Source organism: Mustela nivalis (genome assembly GCF_964662115.1).
Source record: "Mustela nivalis genome assembly, chromosome: 2".
Classification (NCBI taxonomy): domain Eukaryota; kingdom Metazoa; phylum Chordata; class Mammalia; order Carnivora; family Mustelidae; genus Mustela; species Mustela nivalis.
Window position 1 is genome coordinate 171928545 of NC_139021.1, and position 15862 is coordinate 171944406.

At 43.0% G+C, this 15862-nt stretch overlaps 1 long non-coding RNA gene across 1 annotated transcript; it reads left to right on the top strand.

Moving 5' to 3' along the window:
* Positions 1-1205: 1205 nt before the first annotated feature.
* LOC309860038 lies at positions 1206-15690 on the top strand. The gene is made up of 3 exons (XR_014309110.1): positions 1206-1316; positions 15051-15157; positions 15544-15690. It is a non-coding gene; the product is annotated as an uncharacterized lncRNA (long non-coding RNA).
* The last annotated feature ends 172 nt before the right edge of the window (positions 15691-15862 follow it).

A 15862-nucleotide genomic window follows, 5' to 3' on the forward strand; every position in this document is an offset into this window, starting at 1 on the left:
ACTGGAAAGTGGTTAAGTACATTTTTTTTCTTTTTTTTTTTTTTCTTTAAAGATTTTATGTATTTATTTGACAGAGAGAAATCACAAGTAGATGGAGAGGCAGGCAGAGAGAGAGAGGGAAGCAGGCAAGCAGAGAGCCCGATACGGGACTCAATCCCAGGACCCTGAGATCATGACCCGAGCCGAAGGCAGCGGTTTAACCCACGGAGCCACCCAGGCGCCCCGGTTAAGTACCTTTTATGCAGTGGGTATTTTACCACAATAAAAAATATTGGAGAAAATTACTAATAAAAATTACAGTTCCACAATCAATCATCCCAATTCCCTGAGGGAAGAGTAACATGGTTAAAGACTCAAAGTGGCCTATGAAATATATACAGAAGGACAGAATAAAGAGTCAATATTATGAGGACACGGGGGGCACAGGCAAGATCAAGTCTAGGGAACGAATAAAGCAAAGGATAAGACTAACACAAACCCCCCCCCCAAATTAAGAGTTGACATTTGTGGAGCTCTTATGAAGCACCTGGCCTAAGAGCTTTACATATATTCACTCATTTAATCCTCCCAGCTAACTCTTGAGGTAAACACTCATTTTTGTTTTGTTTTGTTTTTGAGGAGTGCGAATTAATTCAGTGGATTAAGCAGAGAATACACATGCAGAGGGGAAGAACAAGTGTGAAAACAAGACAAAACAGCAGAACATGACCATACAGGAAGAGCCAGATCTTGTTTCCTCTTCTGTTTCCGGCACAGGATGAAGGAAGGGTTCAAGTTGTACTTATTTCTGTTTTGTTTTAATTTTCTCTGTCTCTGTTTCTCTCTCTCTCTCTCTCTCTTTTTTTTTTTTAACCACTGTCCATCATCTGTCAGTTTATGTGCTCAATATAATGATGTCAAAATGTTAACCTGCATTCTCTTGGGAAACAACTTTATTAACTACTGTCCAGTGCTTCTATATAGTTCCTGTAGTCCTTAGTCTTATAGTCTCTATTCATTATCTAAGTTCGTAGGCAAATTTTCCTCCACTCCTTTTAGTGAAATTGTGTCATGTATCTGTAACACAGTTGGATTTGTTTTTTAATTTTTAAAAATAAACTTGTACCTACCTCTCTCCCCATTTCTCCTCCTCCCACCCCAGACCCTGTGCTCCTCCCATTTCGCAAATGAGGAGCGGATCCAGAGATGCTGAGGAACTGGCCTGATTTCACAGCTAGCCTGTGACGGAGGTGGGGTTCGAACCTAACCGTTGATCTGGAGTCCACATTCTCCATGACTGGACTAAGTGAATACACGTGCTATCAACATTGGCAAAGGTGGGCCATAAATCTGACTTTATTTTCCGATAGCCAAAGAGAAAGTGTGATCAGAACTTACTTTAAAAAGAAAATACCAAGGCGGAGAAATAGAGTTCAGGATGAACGTACTCTCCATGTGTGTGTTTATACATAATAAAACCTGACTCATTTTTTAGGTGGCCTATGCATTTATGCTCTAATGTCTTACCAAATAAAATTAGCTAGAGTTAAGGTGTCGTTTCTAGGCCCTGCAGTTAGGACTGAGTTTCTTTGCTTTTTTTAAAGTAGATTTTCTTTTAGAACAATTTTAGATCTAGACAAAGATAGAGAGAACAGTACAGAGATTTCCCCTATACCCCACACCAATGTCCACCGTTAGTAACTTCTTACATGAGTGTAGTGCATTTGTTATCATTAATGCAGCATACTGATACATTATTATTAACGAAAGCATATCCCTTACTCAGGCTTTCTTAGTTTTTATCCAGCATCCTTTCTCTGCTCCAGCAAACCACGGGACCCCATGTTACATTTGGTTTTCATGTCCCTTAGGCTCCTCTTGGCTACGACTGGGTTTTAATCTGCTCTATGCAAAGTCTGAGGCTGGTAGTACTTTGCTTGAAGCTTTACAGCTCAATATTTTCAAGCGCTTGTACAAACAGCCTAATGTTATGATGGCTCATAACAGTGTTTCAAGGTAGTAAACAGCTCTGTTTTCTGTGCCAACCGAAAGAACTGCTGCTTGCTCTCCTGCCAGATGACTAATTGGGTGCACAGGGGCATTCTTCCAGGTAAAGCATATTTCATGGGATTTCTTAAGCTGCAGCCTCAGATGCAATAATTGTCCAATTACGAGACTTATGTTCACATTTCAGCCACTCTGTTTTCACTATCTGAATCTCCAACTTTGAAAAGTATGGCTTCAGTCACTCAGAAAATTTAACATGACTATAATGCTTTTCGCCCTCAATTTTGCCTCCATCAACTCTTTCCTCTTTGCCTGTTTGCCTGTAAACATGCTCAAGATTCTCCCAGGCTTTTTCAAAAGTGAAGAAAACAGTTTATTGCAGTCTAGTTACTGCCTGATTCCCTTATTCCGTTCACCTCTGGAATTCTTGAAGACCTGGACCCTGTCATTATTCCTTCTTCTTCCTCATCCCTTTATTCCTTAATCCAGGATAATCAGGGCCCTTTCATCACTATTTAAAATGCCTCTCTGAGTGTGACCAAGTATAGTGACCTTTTCTTAGTTCTTCTTATGCTTTTGGAGCGTTTGACTATGTTGGTGATTCCCTCCTTTAAAGTGCTTCTCCGGGGCACCTGGGTGGCTCAGTGGGTTAAAGCCTCTGCCTTTGGCTCAGGTCCTGGTCTCAGGGTCCTGGGATCGAGCCCCATATCGGGTTCTCTGCTCACGAGGGAGCCTGCTTGCTTCCCCTCCTTTCTGTCTGCCTCTCTGCCTACCCGTGATCTCTGTCTGTCAAATAAATACATGAAATCTTTAAAGTGCTTCTCTGGGCACTTGAATGGCTCAGGGGGTTTAGGTCTGACTCTTGATTTCTGCTCAGGTCATGATCTGAGGGTCATGAGATGGAGCCCTGCTTCGGACCCTGCGGTCAGCACATGGTGGGGAGGGGAGTCAGCTTGAGATGCTCTCTCTCTCTTCCCTTCTGCCTCAACCCCCCACTTCCATGTGCATGCTCTCTCTCAAATACATGAATGAAATCTAAAAAAAAAAAAACAAAACAATACAGTGCCTCTCACTTGGTTTTTATCAGATAAAATGATCCTTTCCCTTTCCAACCATTTCATTAACTTTTTAGCTTCCCCCCTTCCTCCCATCTCCTATATGTCATTGTTTCCCAGAATCTGCCTCGCCTCTGACTGCTCGAAGCTGTCTTATCTACCTGGGTCTCCATTACATTATTATATCTGTGTCAGTCCCTCTGGTCTTTCTCTTAAACCCCACCCTCCTATTTCCAAATGTCCCTAGACATTTCCCCTTGAATATCTCTCCAATATACTTAATCTGCTAAAAAATCTAATACACAATGTCTCCCACCAAATCAGTTCTTCTTAAGGTCTTCCTGTTTCCTGTTCATACTGCCACACGTCTTCCAGGAGCCCAGACTTGAAACCTTGATGTTTTCCACCACAACTTCTCTCTGGTCCTCTCTGATCAATCAGCAGATGCTATCAATCATTCCTTGATAGTATCTTTCGATAGATCCTTCCTTGCTATTATCATTCATTCATTCAGCAAATGTTTGTCCAGTGCTTACTGCATGTCATTCTGTCCGCACAGTTTGGTGATTAATTGAAAGCTGAGCAAGGTATATATTCAGAATATTCTATTCTAATTTTGTTGTCTCCATGTTTGCAAACATTTCATGGCTGCCCTTCACCCACTGCAAAATACAGGATACTCTGTTGGGCCCTAAGGGTTCCGTGGAGTTCCTTAAAGAACCAAAGTATGTGAGCCTAATGTGAGGAAGCCCTGTAGCCCAACTAGCTTAGCATCATTTCATAACAATGTTTTTAAAAGCTAAAAACAAGTTTTAAAAAATTTAAACAATTTTTTTGGAAGCTAAAAACAAGTTTTTAAAAGAACTGTTTCAGGCTTAGCTTACACTTAATGCCCTCTTCAATCAAACCTTAAATGACTCTGCAGCCTAATATGCTACTAGCCAACTACAGGCAGCCCACTTTTTAACCAAACGAGACTGTCAGCAGTGGAAATCAAGCACACCAGCTCTCCACGTCTCTGCTCACACCATTACCTCTTTTCTGCAAAAGGTAGGATCTTCCCACGGACTCTTCTTCTTCTTCATCTTCGTCTTCATCTTCTTCGTCTTCTTCTTTGTCTTCTTCTTCTTCTTTTTTCTGGACTCATCTTCTTCTTTTTTTTTTTTTTTTTAAATTTCATTTATTTATTTGACAGAGAGTAAGAGAGAACACAAGCAGGCAGAGCAGCAGGCAGAGGGAGAGGGAGAAACAGGCACCTTGCCAAGCAAGGAGCCCGACATGGGGTTTGATCCCAGGACCCTGGGATCATGACCTGAACAGAAGGCAGTTGCCTAACCAACTGAGCCACCCAGGCACCCCTGGACTCATCTTCTTATACCGATTCCTATATCCAACTTTTAAAAGCTAGTTCATATTTCAGAAAGAGCTTTCCTTTCTCCTGAAAGTCTATGAACTTGGTTGCATGAATCTTACAGGCTCTTACTACAATATTTGCTTGATTTTTTAAATTTGTATTCATGCCTTACATGGCCTGAAGGAGTTTTAGACTCCTTGCAGACAATCAGGATGTTCTAAACAACTTTCTATTTGCCACCATAGCTAGCACAGTACCTGATCTGTACAAAGCAATGGATAGGCATTTGTGGAATACTTGAGCAAATCTGTTTTCCTACCTAGCGTCTTAGCCTGAAAGGGTCTGTATGAGTTGCTGTCAAAAAGAGGGGGAAAAAGTACAGTCAGTTTTTTGTGAATATCCATGTAAAAGAGGTCAAGAGGAACCATGAAAAGAAAGACCAAATAAGAAAGACACATAGAGGGCCCTTGGGTGGCTCAGTCTGTTAAGTGTCCAACTCTTGGCTTCAGGTCAGGTCATGATCTCAGGGTCATGAGATTGGGACTCAGTGCAGAGTCTGATATTCTCTCTCTTTTCCCTCCATGCTCTCTCTCTCTTTCTCTGTGAAATAAATAAATCTTTTAAAAAAAGAGAGAGAGAAAAGAATAATACGTAGGCAAAGCTTACTTTCTTACTTATTCAGTACGATCTAAGAATGTAAAAAAGGTAAGTAAGAATCCTTCTTCACTTCATATTTAATTCACTTTCCTTGCACCTTAGTTTTGATCACGTCTCAAGAGAGACAGGAACTTGCTAATGCTTCCAGTATCTGTCGAGATAGAAGGGCTGCCATGTTCATCGTATCGATGGGGAAACTCGGATCATCAATGACTTAAACAGGATCCGTGGCACAGAAGTACAGCATAAAGTATGAGATGCTAGTTACAGGATTCTGATTCCTGGCTTGTGACTCATCATGTTTTGTCACTGTCCCCAAATTTATGATCTTCTCCTGTGCCTAGGAAAATAATTTTTGTTTCCTACTGTCCTTAGAATTACGATAGCTTCTTTGAAGCTCCCTTTATATGCTCAGAAACATCAAAGTTTGAGTTTGACCCCTTTTCGGGGTCTGTATCCTTATGCACACACACAGCTCCCAATTTAATACAGAAAATCCACAGTGCCAATATTCTCAGCAGCTGCCACCAAGAACCCAGCTGAAGCAGGTGGCACGAAGAGCTAAGCACTGTCATGCCAATCTTGAGTCCTCGGGGGATGCAAATGATTCTTTAATCACTTTTTGCTGGCTTGTCTCTTTTGCTAATGGAGGAGTGGCTAGTGCATCCATATTATATCCATGTAGTGTGGCACTGTTAGCATCACTTGCCTTTTTCCAAGCAAAACTTGGAGCTAATGACAAGCTATTGCTGAGAAAATGAATATTTTTTCTGAATTCAGTTCTGCATGGGAACAGCTGACCAATTTTCATTGCTGTGATGTGGCTCTTTTGCTCATGGTTGATTTTGAGTAATAGCTTCTCTTCTGTAGAGAAAGGATTCTATTTGAAGTCCTCTCAGAGATTTGGTTCAACAAACTAGACTACAGGTCTCAGAAAAAAAAAATCTCTTTTGAACCTTCCAATAATAGACTTTTTCTTCTGTTATTTCTGGAACACTTTGTCCTACACAGCCAAGCATGTAGATAATTTTGTTGTTCGCTGTGTTCTCTGTTTGCCATTATGACCCACTTTTTCAACTTGAAGAACAGATAGAATCAAATCTCTTTTTTATTACTAATTAGTTGTTTGAGTTCCACTTTTCCTCATCAGTAGGAAGTCCACTATCTTCTTAAGAACTTCCTTTGCCCAGCCTGGGAGACAGATTATTTTGTCTGTAAGGTGTCAGTCTTCTAGCTAGATATCAGGGAGAGAAGGTTTGGAACCATGGTCATCTGTGTGATGTCACTTTCAAAAACTGGTCCTGGGTAGATCTGTGGACCTCGCCAGGCCAGCTTTTCAAAAGTAAAGCTTTTACTTTACTCATTACAGCAAATGTGATAGCAAAATATTTAACTACTGGTAAAGCATGGGCATCAAGCAATTAGAATGAATTCTAGCTATAAACATCTGGTAGACTTAGAGAGTGTCCCAGCTGACTGTTGGTCCTGGGAAACAGTTCTTTTGAGTTCCTGGGCCCATGGTCAGCCCTGTTCCCACAAAGTCCCCACACAGTGTGGAAGTGGCTGGCGCTAGAAGAGTTTCTGGCCTGGACCAGATGCTGCCCCAGAGCCAGCCCCCTACCAGAGCTGTGGAATGTCGGTACAGTTCTTGACACCTTCTTTCTTCAGTGGGTGTTATTTCGGGGATATTTCTACTTTTATTAACTATGGGGATGATTGAGAATCTTGGGGAACAGAGATAGAGTTCCTTTCCTTCTAGAAGGCCCCTGTATTCGTTTCCTAGAGCTGCTATAGCAAAGTACCACAAACTGGGGCAAACAACTTAAAACAACTGACATGTATTCTCTCACAGTTCTGGAAGCTGGAAGTGCAAAATCAAGGTGTTGGCAGGGCCACGCTCCCTCTGAAATCTGTAGAGAAGAATTCTTCCCGGCCTCCTCCTAGCTTCTGGTGGTTGTGAGGTGCTAGACTTTCTGTTTCTGCCTATATAGAATTTCTCTTAGGAGAAAAGAAACAAACCAAAGCCTGTCGTATTAGGTTTGGTTGACCAAAGAAACTTGCTATATGAGGGCAAGGACTTTGTGCTCCCATATCATATGGGGGCTTTTCTTTGCTTTTCTGTTCCAGAAGATTCAAGGAAAATTGTCACAATTCTTATTTTTAATTAAGGAAATTAAGATTTAGAGAAGTGACGTGGCTGTCCATGTTACTCAAATGGTAAGTGACAGAGCTGTGATAAAGAATCTTCATATCTATGTAGCTCTGACCACCAGACCAAGCTGAATTCTGTCCATCTTTTAATACTCAGCTGAAGACTCACAGCTCGGGAGACAGTATTTTTTTCCTTCCACTGATGGACCATTGATCTAGGAAAGTGAGATTAGAATGAGATCATACAAGGCTTGAATGAGAGCCAGAGGAGTTTAAATCTTGTTTATCAGGCAGCAAAGACTTTTTTAAAAAGAAAAATGGCACAATCAAGATTGAACTTTTGGAAGATTAATCTAGAAAGTATATTCAAGTGTGATAGAGAAGAATCGGGGGCCCAGCAGGAAGCTGGTAGGAAAGTCCAGGAGAGAGGATACAGCACGAGACAAGGGCATTGACAGAAGGCAAAGATGGTTCCAATGTTTGAGCCTTTAGAAGACAAAACTTCTTTAAAAATAGGGGACACAAAAGGGGCTCATCTGGGAGGGAAGGTGAATTCAACACGACACCCTGGTTTGGTGTTCTAAAGGAGATGTCCCGTTGATGGTATATGCCTTTTCGAGTGAGAGTATTGAGATTCTAAGTTTGGTCTTTCTTCAGAATGCAAAGCTGGTAGCTTGTGTCCTAATGGCACATGCACCCTTATCGGACCTCTCTTGTGCTGGGATCTCTCTATTCATTGAGTAACAGTTCACCAATTTTCAGGAGCTGGGGATTCAAAAATGACTGACAGCATCCTGGATTTCAGAATAATTATAGAGTATCTCCTGGCATGGGGGCAGTGACAGAGATAAAACAAGAAGTGATGGTGGGACAAGGGGGTCCAAAAAAGCTTCCAGTGCGGCATCTCTGAGCTAGGTTGTAAAGGAGGACTCAGAGTTGTGTTGGAAGAGAAATGAGTGAGGGTTTTCCCCAGGAAGGTCATAGCAAGAGTAAAAGCAGAGCGGGAAAGGATATGGATGCCTGGGAAATTCTAAGTGGGCCCATAAGGGTTCAGCACAGGAGATAGGGAAGAGGTGGAAAGCCATTTTCACAATGAGAAAACGAACAAAACAAAACTGCTCCGGTCAGAGTGAGGAAGTGGAAGACCAGGAAGGAGGAGTGGGGATCAAAAATAGAATTTCAGTCTTAGATAATATGAAGTATTCAGGTCTGTAAGAACCATCAGAGACCATTCTGCTTTAGCCACCTCACTTTATGGACAAATAAATAAAGTCCAGAAAGCACAGATGCTTTCCCCAAGGTCCACAGATAAGCTAGGACTTTAGCTCCCAGATCAATGTCCTGGCTCCTGTCTCCTCAGTGAAGACTCAGGAAGGGAAAGTGGCTGCTCAGATTCATACACAGCAATGCCAGGGCTTTGGATTCTGACCCCAGTGCTCCTTCCTCCCCGCCCCCCAGAGATCACTGCTCTGGACTGTGTCCCTCCAAAATTCATATGTTGATACCGAATCCGCAGAGCGATGGTATTTGGTGATGCGACACTCGGGAGGTGACTAGGACCTGAGGGAAGAGCCCCGTGAATGGGTTGGCACCCTTACTGAGCACTCACAGAGCTCCCTCGCCCCTTCTGCCACACAAGGACACAGGGAGAAGACAATCTTCTGTGAACCAGGAAGTAGGTTCTCGTCAGGCACTGGATTTGCGGGTACCTTGATCTTGGACTTCTCAGCTCCAGAATGGTGAAGAATAAATTTCTTTTGTTTATAAGTCATCTAGCCTAGGTACTGTTATAACAGCTGAAGCAGACTAACACAGTCATGGAGGTGAAGCAGCTGGGTGAAACCACAAGAGCAATGTGTCAGCGTGGCAGTGACATGACTGACAGGAGGCCAAAATAAAGAGGGTGAAAGGGAAGACTTTGACCCACTGTGGGCCAGAGTGTGGGGAACATGACTGGTCAGGATGCTGAACGTCTTCCAGAATGCCACCAGAGGAAAAGGCCATGACCCAGGGTCTAGAATCATCCAGGAGGATGAGAAAGTGTTCCAGAAGCAGAAGAGGGTGGGGAATGGACAGAACATGCCGATGACGAGGATGCCCAGATCAGTTGTTATTGCAGAACAAAGGAGGTACCAGAGCCTGGAAAGGGTGGCAGAAAGTGAGCTCCCTAAGGTCCCCCCTTCCCCTACGGGGCTTTTGACAAAGTGGTCATGGACAGGAGTTAGAAATCACAGTGAGGGGAAAAGTAGAATTCCCCAGGGCACAGAGTATGAGATTAGAAGTTCTACCCAGGGTAGAGTGAGGGAAGGTGCTGTTGAACCAAAAGGGAAGGAGAATGTGGGTGGCAGGGGCAGGAGGTAGGGGATTGAGGGCAGGATGGTGATTTTCTAATGTAGGGTTGAACGAGGCAAACTCTGAGAGCCCCTGGATGGCTGTGTTTATGGCCACTGAGACATGATTAAGCTCCTGTTATAGGCCAGGCACTGAGCTAAGTGCCTGGGATGTCTGTCTGCCAACGCTTACCCCAATATTACCTCTGAGGTAAGTAGAGTTGTCCTCATTTTATTTTATTCTTTTATTTATTTACTCATATTTTTAATTTTTATTATAATTATTATTATTTTTCTTTTTTTAGAGAAATAGAGTGTGCACACATGCACGTGCCAACAGGATGGGGGGGAGCAGACAGATAGGGACAGAGAGAATCTTAATCAAGTTCTACACCCAGCACAGAGTCCCACTCAGGGCTCAGTCTCCCAACCCTGAGATCATGACCTGAGCTGAAATCAAGAGTCAGATGCTCAACTGGCTGAGCCACCCAGGCACCCATATCCTCATTTTATTTTATTTTATTTTACTTTATTTTAGGTTTTTATTCAGATTCCAGTTAACTAACACATAGTGAGTTGTCCTCATTTTATAGGTGAGGAAATTGAGCCACAGAAAGTGACGTGACATACCCAAGGTCATGTACCTGATGAGTGGTAATTAAAGGCAGAGGTTGAGCTGCAGCTGGCTTCATGGTTCAAGTGGGTAACTACTATGCGTTACATCCTTCACAAAAGGGGGCAGCAGTGTAGGAGGAACTGGGGTAACTGCCCCTTTCAGCCCTGAAGATATGGTAGCGTGTGGTTTCTGTAAAACTCATTCTCTTTGAAGAAGGTAGCTTGGAAAAGATTATGTGGGTTTGCATCCCATCTCTGCACTAGGAGCTTAGCGACTTAGGATAAATTTCTTAACCTTATGTAGCCGACCTTTGCTTTTTATAGAGATGCTGTAATGAAAGTAATAATCAAGGTACCAATTTTAGCAGAGCATCCAGGGTGTTCCTATTAAAACATAAATCATATCCTGTCATCGCTTGGCTGAAAACCATTCAATACCTTCTGAACTTACGGTAAAAACTGGTCTTTACCGTGACCTGCAAGACCCTAGACCATCTGGTCTTTGAACTCGCCTGCTGTTCCTGGCTCCCTCATTTCCTAGCTCCAGTGACAATCGGTCTCCAGCTGTTCCTTGAAGACACCCGGCACACCTGAGTGCTAGATATCTTAGTTCACTCCCTCACTCCCCTAATTCGTTGATCCAAACTCTCTGAGGGCTTCTCTCTCCCTTACGTAAAACTACTTTTAGTGGGCTAAAACATCGACAAACATTTTATTTCTCATGGTCCGTGCGGGCCAGGAATTCTGCGAGGGCTCTCCTGGGAGGTTCTGACTCCTGGATCTCTCTCATGTGGTCAGAGTCACATGGTGGCTAGACCTGGGAGAATGCAGGCTTCAAGCGGCTGAGGCTGGCCGGGTCTCTCTTTCTCTCTTCCTACTCTTGGTCCCTGCAGGTGAACTCTCCATGGGGGCTCATTTGAACTACCTCACAGCATGGGGGCTTCCGGGCAGTGGGCTGCTAATATGGTGGCTGAGGCTTCATAGGTGAGCTTTCCAGCAGCTGAGGTGGGAGCTGCATCACATTCGAGCCACACAGTCTATGGGTTGAAGCCACAAAAACGATCCCCTTTCAAGGGAAGGAAACAAAGAACCCACCTCTTAATTGGAAAAAGGTCAAAGGCAAATTGTAGCAAGGGCCCATAGGATGGGAAATACAGCTGCTGCCGTATATGAACAATTCAGCCTGCTGAACCCCCTTCCTTCGCCTCATTCTCACCTCACGTGCCCTTTACCTGACATTTCTTTCCTTCTTTTTTAAAAAAAGATTTATTTATTTATTTCTTGAGCAAGAGAGAGAGAGCAGCGGAGGGGTGGAGAGAGAGGGGCGGGGGAGGGGAGGGCGACAAGTAGACTCCGCCCTGAGTGCAGGGCCCCACGCAGGGCTGCTTCATGGGAGACAATGAGATCATAGCCTGAGCTGAAACCAAGAGCTGAACCCACTGAGCCGCTGACATTTATCTTCTGTGTTGTCTGTCTTCCGGCTCTAAAATGTCAGCCTGATTTGTTCACTGCTATGTTCCCAGGGCCTGGAACAGAGCCTGGCACATGGTATTCAATAAGTGCTTGTCGAATGAATGAATTACGTCTTTTACATCTAACTATAGGTCTCGAAGTTAGATGGTCGTAGACCCATCTTACAGATGAGGAAAGTGAGGCTCAGGAAGGTCTGGTGACTAATGCAGGGTTCTCAGCTGCAAAGTGGAAGGACTGGAAGGTCGATGTGTGTCAGCAGCGCCTCTCAGGACTCCCCTCTGCTCACTACCCGCAGCCCTGCCCAGAGACACACACTGCCCCTCGCAGACCACGGTTCAGTTTTTACCCAGTTGGTTGCACCTAAACCGACAGCAAAGCCTTTACACTTGAAATCCCCTTACAGCCGTATCTCTGAGCATGTTCGGAGGGAACCAGCACGTTTCACATTCAGATTTTATTTCTGGTTTGCTGCGAGAAGGCAATTAAATGAAAGGTTACGCAGCTTTTTTAAATGGCCAGCTCAAACTTCTGGCTTATTTTTGCCCTGCTGTCTTTATAGACATTTTACCAATATTTATCACTACCTCCCTCAGGGAGCCCTCAGCTCTGTGATATTTGAAATAACAAAGCCTCTCCGTTGTGGGCCCTTTAAAAGGTTCCCGGTAAAACTGCACCATTAACATTCACAGTTCCTCATTTATGAGGCCGGATTGCACTTATTTCCATATTCCTCACTGTTTTGCCAATGAGGGTTTCATATAATAGTGTTTGAAGGCTAAAGACTTCAAAGCAAATTCTTTACTGTTTTTATCTTGAAAAATATTCAATATTTGTATAATTAAAGTGAAGTCTTCCTAGAAAAAATGACAACTCAAATAATCTTAAACGTACCTCCAAGAAAGAAGCTGTCAAAATGACATTTAGTTGTACGGTCACATTCTCCAAGGCGGCTGCTTCTCCTCCTGATTTCTTGTAATTTTTGAAGGTTATGTCATGGCTGACTTCAGATCACTTTTTAAATTATTACGGTCTCCCTTCAGTGTGAGTTCCGAGGCTGAGGGGCTCTGGCTTCCCTTTGCTCCACATTTCGTCTCTGGCATTGTTACCAGCCTTTTAAAGCAAAAGGCAAAACAACAAAATCTTCCTTGACCCAGGTTTTGCCCCTAGTTACTAAACTATTTTGCCCCTAGTTACTATACTATACTATCTTTCCTCCGTACCAACGATTTTCAGTCGAGCTGCATACCTTCTGTCTTCATTTTCTCATCTCCTAAATACATGGCAAAGATTTGACAGTGGCCTCCAAGCTCATTAGCAATTAATCTTAGGGAATTTCTCAGGTTCTTTTTTTAATTGACTGCCCCGTCTGCCTCTCTGGTTTTCACTTCATGCTTCTCGCTTGGCAGCCTGCTCAGCGATCAAGCATCCCTCCATCTAGGATGTTTTCAGAGTAACTCAAGAGTTGGTATCATAATTCATACATCCTTGTGCCTGGGGCTGGCAAGGACATTCAGGGAGAGGAGGAGGAAGCTGGGGCTCGGGAAATGGATCCATCTGGTTGGCGGGCAACAGGGGCAGGAGGTCATCACAGATTTACAGTTGGTGTTCAAAGGGGCTTGGAGAACTTGTGCTGGGCCTCGGCCAAAACTAGTTCTTGGAGTCCAATCCAGCGGTCACTAGGGATTCCCAGGCAATGCCTCTGCTCATTCAATGAGAATTTACCAAGCGTCAATCCTGTGTTAGTCATTGTGCTAGGCAAAGGAGATGCCAAGTTAAATGAACACAGTAGATTTCCTTAAGTTGTTCATTGGGGGAGCAGACAGACAGAAAAGTAGACCCACAAAGTATGAAAAGAATATCTAGAAGAGTAGAGTTTGGCCTTGTGTTCGTATCAGTGGTCATGGAAACAAATGCCACTGCCTTTATCTCATCAGTTGCTCTTTTGACAGTTTGATATGGGATGTACTAGGTATTATATGGGAGAAGTATGATTGTGATTGCTTTTCACATTAGGCACATGAATAAATAAGATGCTTTGGTAGTTTTATAAATAGCTGTTAAGAGCCTCTAGAATACCTGAAAGCTCTTAAAACTTGCCATGCTACTTCCTCTAAAATCTTGTATTTTGCACTTTCTTTACCCACACAAACACCTGTTTTCTTCATTGCTTAGTCTGTTTAAACCTCACATCCCTCCACCATCTCTTAGTTAATCCCATCCATTAATTCTCCTGTCCCAAATGAAACAAAAATGACAGACTTTGTCTAACCCAGGAGAGTAGATTTTCAACAGGCAGTATTCACAAGTGAGAGGAAGGAGTCAAGACAGGTTATGATAAACAAAATAATGAAACAACTTTCAGCCCTCTACTTCAGGAAATTTAAGACCTTAAGAGAGATGTCTGCAAAGGAAGAAATAAAAACTTTAAGAGATGATGCAGACAATAACAAGAAGACTAGATTTTTCAATTTATGAGATGTGGTCAAAGCTTGCTTATTGCTAAATTCATCATCGTAAATGCTTTCTATTATTTAAAGCATAGGTTTTAGGTTTAGTTAGACCTGATCCAAATCCCGAGGCTGCCACTTGCTGAGTGACCTTCAATGACCTTGCCTCTCTCAGCGTCTGTTTCTACAGAGGGAAGGTGGGGGATACTGATGGAGTGCAGTGAGGAACTTGGGATAGATGTCAAGAAGAGCATCTCGTATGGTGTAGATACTTGACAAGTTGTAGCTGCGAGTGAAGATTTGTTTAAAGAGTTCTAGTTTTGTCCTACAACTATTTAATGAACTTTTTAAAAAGGGACACATAGATTTTCTTAGTGATTCAAGAGCTTTGAAATGCTCTCAATGTGTCATACCTGTCTTCATCTAAGAAATGTATCTTTCTTCACTTCTTTTGACTTGCTATGAGTGTTTCTGGCAATTTTTAATTAAGCCCTCACAGATTTTAGATCATTGGCTATGTGGTAAGCAAATTATTTGCAAAAATAATATTCTTGCTTCCTTTGGGGAAATTTCCTCCATGGAAATAATACAGCATCCAATTTGCTGTGCAACAATTTCAGATGTTGAAAAAGGACTTTAATTTGAGAAGGGGTCTGTTTGGATTGTTTAGATTCCACGAACTGAAACTGCTTTGTTGGTTCTGTTTTCCTGGCTTCTGGGAGAGGAGGAGATATGAATTCAATTAGCACCTTGGTGTTTGCTTTATCCTTCATTTCGGTATGGGAGATGCTTCGTATGCACAGTGGTGTCAGGTTACATCAAAAGAGGGGGAAACAGTTTCTTGGTTTTTAATTTTCTACCGAAAAGGAAAGGCACCCATTTTGTTCTGCTCTAATTAGTATGGGAGCTAGTGCATGACTTTGAGGGCAGGCAGATGCTTCAAAGACGCTTGTAACAGAGATCTTTATTAATTTCCGTGCAGGATTTATCCTTCTGCCATGTCTAGGCCGAAGGTAAAGGCCCAGGAGGACGAGCAGTGCAGAGAGCTCACCAGCCTAAGCCAGGTGTTACCAAGAACAAGTCACAATGGTGAGAAAATGGCATGTTCACAGTCTCCCACTTCCTTCTCCATCAGAAACACAACGTTCATTATTTTATTTAGGGATTCAAAAAATTATTTTAAAGTCAGTAACAAGTCTAATTATAAAGACATTTGCTGCGAAGGTGCTGGGATTAAGGCTAGTTTGCCACCCCCTCTTTTGGAGGAAGCGAGAATGGAATCATGCAGAGAACGTTCACTCTGCTCCCAAGTCCTGCTTTTCAGATGAGGAAACAGAGGCCCATGTGGCAAACTAAGGATTAAGAGACTAATTAGTGCTCTGGTCCTTTTATTAAGCACTGAAATCTTGGTCCAGTAATACATTTGTCCAGTAAAAGGAGCTTCCCTAACTGGTTCTCACCCTTGTCCTTGAAAGGGCCTGTGCGTCCTCTACAGACTCCGGGAGGGGACTTTGCCTCCACTGCTGAGAGACCAAAGCCTCACCTGTTCTAAGTGACATTCTGCAGCTCGTGTCCCAGCAGTACTACAATGCCTGAGCTCCAGCAAGTTGCCTAGATGGTCAGTCCATTTAATTTCAGTGAGTACTTCGTTCTGGTTAACTGAGCATCTACTTTGTAGAAGGCACTGTGGAGGTTCATAGATGAAAGAAACACGGAGAGTCTACCCTAGCCTATAAAACATCACTTTGGGAAAAGTTTAAAATGGAGGTAAGCTCCAGGGCTTTCTTTAGGCTA